The sequence below is a fragment of the Schistocerca piceifrons genome, chromosome 8, assembly GCF_021461385.2.
Source record: "Schistocerca piceifrons isolate TAMUIC-IGC-003096 chromosome 8, iqSchPice1.1, whole genome shotgun sequence".
Lineage (NCBI taxonomy): Eukaryota > Metazoa > Arthropoda > Insecta > Orthoptera > Acrididae > Schistocerca > Schistocerca piceifrons.
The window spans coordinates 415,921,188-415,927,591 of record NC_060145.1 but is presented as its reverse complement, the minus strand read 5'-3'; positions in this window follow the sequence as shown (position 1 = coordinate 415,927,591).

Genomic DNA, 6,404 nt, shown 5'->3' with positions numbered 1-6,404 from the left:
CGGAATCGGCGTTGTGATTTCGCACAGAATTGGCGCACAAGACAGACCTATTGCTTCTGCTTCAAAGTTGTTTACTCAGATTCAGTGCAATTAGTATCAAATTAAAAAAAGAGACTCTCGCTATTGTGTATGGTGTGACAAAATTCCATCACTATTTGTATGGTCGCAAGTTCTATTTAGTGACAGATCACAAGCCTTTGCAGTCCTTGTTTCATCCGTCAAAGCCGGTTCTACACGCACTGCTCAAAAAACTGCAACGTTGGGCTTTGTTGCTTTCGCAGTATCAGTATGAAATTGTGTACAGACCTACGGCAAAGCGTGGTAGTGGAGACGCCCTATCTCGCCTTCCGATTGACCCATACTCTGATTTTGATGCATCTGCCGCATCTTGTTGCCAAACCGATGCGCAGGACTCTGAATTGCTGCAATCTTTTCCCTTGCACTCCAGAATAATTGCACAGGCCACCGGAAGCAGACCTATATCCCAAGATTTTGTTGCATTACGTTCACACGTCTTTGCCTCGTTCATTGAACAGTATCCAGAACTCAGTTGTGTGTCTATATTTTGCACTTCGACATAACCTTTCAATTCTACAGTGTGTGATTGTAGTTCAAAATGACAGTGAACACTCACGTGTGCTTATTCCCGAAATGTTGCAAAAGGCTGTGTTGCGATTGCTCCACCAAGGACAATGGGGAATTGTTCGCACTAAACAGTTAGCACTACGACACTGTACTTAGCAGAGCATGGGCGCCCATATTGAACAGATATCACAGTGTCGCGCATGTGCGGAAAACCAATCCGCTCCGCCACAGACCCTATCAGCTTGGCCTAAGACACAACCGCCATGGCAACGAGTGCACATTGACTTTGCAGGTCCGTTTTGCATCACTCGTTGCCTTATAGTGATAGAGTGTTTTAGCAAGTTTCGATTTGCGGTACCTATGGCTTCTACCACATCACATATCACCGTTCAGGCGTTGTCTTCCATATTTTGCATCGAATGTTTGCCAGAATTACTTATGTCGGACAACGGACCACAGTTCACTTCACGTGATTTTGAACAGTTTTGTGAACGAAGAGGCATTTGTCATCTATCAAGTGCTCCGTTTCACCCACAGTCCAACAGACAAGCAGAACGTTTCGTACACACTTTTAACCAACAGATGGCCAAGCTTTGCACCATCCACACATGAGAACAGGTGCTGCAACTCTTTCTCGCCTCCCGTCGGTTTCATCCACGAGACAGACCATCATCGGCTTAACTTCTGCATGGCCACCACCATTGGACGCTGCTACGCTTTCTACACCAACCGTAGCATTCGGCTCCACCAATAGCTTTGCACTGCGCTATCTTATTATTTCCAGGGTTTATGCTAACTGTGGACGCTGGGAAAGAGGTGGAATGCAGGAATACATTGGCTCTTTTATGTATTTGATTGTAGGTCCCGATGGTTTGCAGCGCTGGCATCAGAACCAAATGTGCATGTCATTTTCCCCTTGGTTCTGCTGCTTTCCTCCTTCCAGGTTCACGGTCTCACAGGACCGCACAGCCTTGGCAGCCGCCCACTGGTACCATCAGCGCACCCCAGGAGGAGTGGATGGACGATGCACCCTCACCCCTGCCGTCCCTGCTCGCTGACCCCATGGACCTAGACCCACCATCGCGGTCCCTGTTGCCGTCATCGCCTCAGGACACGGTCTCAGGCCTGGACATGTGCCCTGGCAACAGTTCTCCAGAGGATGTTCCTGTTGTGGTGCAAGCCAGATGGCGGGGTACTGTCGGGAGTAAGTCATCCTCCACAGTCACGGCTTCCAGCTCATCTCTATGGCCAGCATCCTGCCTCCCTCCTCATTGTCGTTCACAGCTTACTTACATGGCAATGGTGCAGCATTTTGGTGAGGAGGAACGTGCTGACGTAAGCTGTTGCCAGCACACCTGTCACCAAAGATGATAATGATGATGATGATGATGTTAGGTTTGTGGGGCGCTCAACTGCGCAGTTCTCAGCACCATACAAATTCCCAAACTTTGCTCAGTCCAAACTCGCCACTTTCAGGAATGGTTATTTAACGACAAGGACAACACAAACACCCAGTCATCTGGAGGCAGGTGAAAATCTTTGATCCCACTGGGAATCGAACCAAGGACCCCGTGCTCAGGAAGGTAGAACGCGACCACGAGACCACAAGCTGTGGACGGTCGGCAAAGAGATTGCAAGAAGATCGATAATAGGCGCTGAATCAAACGCGCCTATCAGGAGAGAGGCCAAAGACAGACTCTCAGCAACACGCCGCCAACACACTCCTGACTGCCAGTATTTAGACCAGAGGTCCCAGTCAGTTACAGACAGTCAGTCCAGTCACAGACAGTCGCAATCAGCTCAGTTACTGTTCTAGTTGGCTTCTGTCAGTTCACATCACCGGCTACGAGAGTGTAGCGTTTATAGTGGGACTTGTACTTCACCAGCAGTGAGGCTAATGTATACTATTATGGAAGAGCTTGTACCGCAACAACTTTCTTAAAGATAAGTAGCTTCTTGTTCTTTTTAATGAAGAAACCTGTTAATACATGTCTGCAGTTGTATTGTAGCACGAGGATACCGGCCACCAAACAATATCCTCTCCTTGCTTCCCATAGTACAAGACTCAACAGTGGCAACGACGATGTAGCCTTACAAAGTTACATGGCATCCGACTGTGACTTGTGGATGCTTCACTTTTTTTCCAGATAGTGTATATCCTATGTAGAAGTAAGTAAACAGAATAAAAATAAAGAAATGTATTCGCAACAGTGAACATGATTTGACTACAGCTGCACAGTTTATTAGTGACATAAGGAAATTTGTGACAGACAGTGACTCAAAAATGGATCTCTCACTCCAAACAAGTGGTGGCAGTAACCACTTCCTTTTGTTTATACAATGGCGCAGTACAGTTCAATAACGTGAATTACGCAAAATAAATATTATTTTCTAATATTTAGGCAATAACATGCTGCAAATGATTGATACTATTGAATTTCTTACAATGCCATTAACGGTACTGGTGGAGGTAAAGCAGTGGGAAAGGCTAATGAGTCATGCTAGGGTAGCTAAGTTAGTAGAACACTTGACTGTGAAAGACAAAAGTTGCAAGTTCGACTTTCAGTCCGACACACAGTTTTAATATATCAGGAAGCTTCTTAAGTAATACAACTTTTTTTAGCCATTTTATTGTCAGTGTATCAACGTACAATAGGTTCATTAAAGAACTAGGAACATTACCAAAATAGCAAACAAAAATAATTACAATAGGAATGCATTCCTGGTGAAATAAGACAAAACAACGATCACATACCAACGAAAGATGAGTCAGTTCATGGTGATCTCCAAGTCCCAGCAGGCATGATTCGGGCACGTCGTCTCGATAACTATTGCATAGTCCTATTACAAGATCCACGTTCTGGAGGAACACTAAACAAGAATTCACCTTCTTAGATTGGCGCACCCCAGCTGCATTTAAAAAAAGGGACAATACTGACGATATCTTGAATGACACATTAAAGTATTGTGATGATCTTGTAGAAAAGCTCAAAATTCAAGGACACCCTTCCTGCCATCTTGAAAAAAAGTAATGAATGGACAGTCCTTTGATCCAATTCATTGCTTTTGTTTCATGTGAGGGGAAAAGGTCTCATCTGGGAACAGAAGCGACTGTGGCACAAAGTATGTGGAGCAGGATGAAGTAGTAAGGCATGTGTTTTCCATACCAGCAACCACACCTCAGCAGAAGGTCCTCACACGAGTGTCAAACGTTTGACTCTGAGGACAAAGCGCAGAATATGCCCTGTTAATGGCATGAAGCCAGAGCCAAATCATATTTTTGTCACTGACAATCAAATACCATGTCACATGAGCCTCCATGGTGAGGAGGGCACTCGACACCATGGGGCATGCAATTCCAGGATGGTGGCTGCCCACCATCTTCTGGGTGTGATGTCTTATCAATAGCCGATAAACGTCACATGCTATAGGAGTCCTGGTATGAGGCAAGTCTACTTGGACATAACTGTATTCGATGGAAAAGGTCTTGAGATGAGAGAGATAAGTAGAAATATGCAATACTGTAATGGATGGCACTCTGGAACTGGCAGAAAGTTCGTCAGTCAGGACTTCTGACAAAGTAGCTCGATGATGAGTCCAAAACTTAACCACTGTGCAGACATAGGGTGCAGCCACTCAAACGTGGATATTGAGCAGGCCAAGAGTTAAGTTGAAGATGAGACCCACAGTCACAAAATAGCCAAATGATAATAAAACATTCTCAGGTTTCAAGCCGCATCAAGTCGTTTACTGCCCATGAGCTTTCGGTAGAGATCCCCTCTGCCATAGTTAAGTGGCTGACACAATCCACTTGACAATGGCAGAGGAGATCTCTGCCGAAAGCTCGTGGGCAGTAAACCACTTTATGCAGCTTGAAACCCGAGAATGTTTTACTAACGGATATTGTTGCAAAAGCATGCATTTGTACATAGCCAAATGCTCTCAGCAACCTGTTCGCCATTGTCTTCAGCACTGGTAAGGTGTGATCCACATGCAGTATCCTAGACACCAGATGAGGGTTGTCAAAATCAATCCATTTTAACATGTCCAAACTCGAAGTAGGTCACTACAGGCATTCATACAGGTCATTTAAAGGAGGCATTTATAGTTAGCTGTGATCGTTCTCGAAATATTGAAGGTAATTCCCAAATATTTGAGCATGCTCATCAACCAAAATTGACATTTTGGGCTGGGCAGAATAGTAAAACAGGATAGGCGGTGAAATGTGGCTAATATCATCAGACTTTAATGCTGGACAGAGTACAAGTGTATCTGAACACACAGTGCACAGAACACTCGTAACAATGGGCCCCTGCAGACGACCCATGCATGTGCCACTACTTCAGCAACTATGATTGAAATGAGCATGTGACCATCGGCACTGGGAACTGGCGCAGTGGCAGAGCATTGCATAATCTGATGAATCCTGATTCCTTCTTCATCATGCCAATGTGAGGGCGCAAATCCATCGTCTTCCAGGGGAACAGCGCCTTGACATCTGTAGTGCAGGACAGAGAAAAGCTGGTGGCAGCACCACTATGCTCTGAAATTAACGTGGGCATCCATAGGTCTTATGGAGTTCATGGAAGGCATCATGATGGCCAAAGAGTATCATTATTTGTAGACCACATACACCCCTTCATGACAATCGTGTTTCCCAATGGCAGTGGTAGTTTTCAACAAGATAACGCGCCATGTCACAAGGCCAGGAGTGCGATGGTCTGAAGGGCACAGTGTCTGATGATGTTGATGTTTGGTTTGTAGGATGCTCAACTGCATGGTCATCAGCGCCCTTTCTAAGTCCCAATTTTTACGCAGTCCAATTTTTACATAGTCCAATCTAGCCACTGACATGATGATGATGATGATGATGAAATAATGAGGACAACACAAACACCCAATCCCTGGGCAGAGAAAATCCCCCACCCAGCTGGGAATGGACCCCAGGACCCCATGATCCAGAGGCAGCAACGCTAGCCACTAGAGCACGAGCATGATGAACACAGTGGCTACTTCCAGTTGATGTGCTGGCCCCCCAACTACCCAGATCTGAACCCAATCGGCCACACCTGGAATGTGACTGAATGTGGCACCAGAGCTCATGGCCCTCCTCCCCATAATTTAAGGGAATTAGACGACCTGTATGTGCAGATGTCGTGTCAACTCCCTCCAGAGACCTACCAAGGCCTCACTGTTTCCATGCCACGATGCATCGCCGCTGTTATCTGTGCCAAAGGTGGGCATACCGGCTATTAGGTAGGTGTTCATAATGTTCTGGCTGATCAGTGTATAAATAGAATAGTACATGTTTGGTCAGTCCCCTATGGACCTGCCTCATTCCACTGAGGACTGGGTATGTGGTAAAGTGGGCCCACTTTTCAGCCATATGGTCTATCACCTTCCCCTATGGGTGGAACACAGAACTTACCATCTCCGATGGTGTTTTAAATGGGAGTTCAAAAACATGTCTCGTCAACAATCCAAGTCCCTCATGGTCTACAGACGTCTCTCCAATATTGCCATCCAAATGACAGAACTTCAGACCATTCCTAGTACATTTAAAATCTTGTCACACGCTGTGTCGTTCACTAACTTTACATATACCACACTACTCACTATTGATAGGTGTACGCCAACAAGATCGTTATAGTCAGTCTTAACAACATCTTGAAGAAATTGTTCTATTTCACGAACTTTGAGGAGCGCATATTCACTGGGAAAACTGATCTCCAATGTCGGTTTACTGTAAGAGTATGCCATTCTTCGTCAAAAGGATGTATAGTACGCGAAGATGGTGAGGTACTCAAACCTTCAGACAT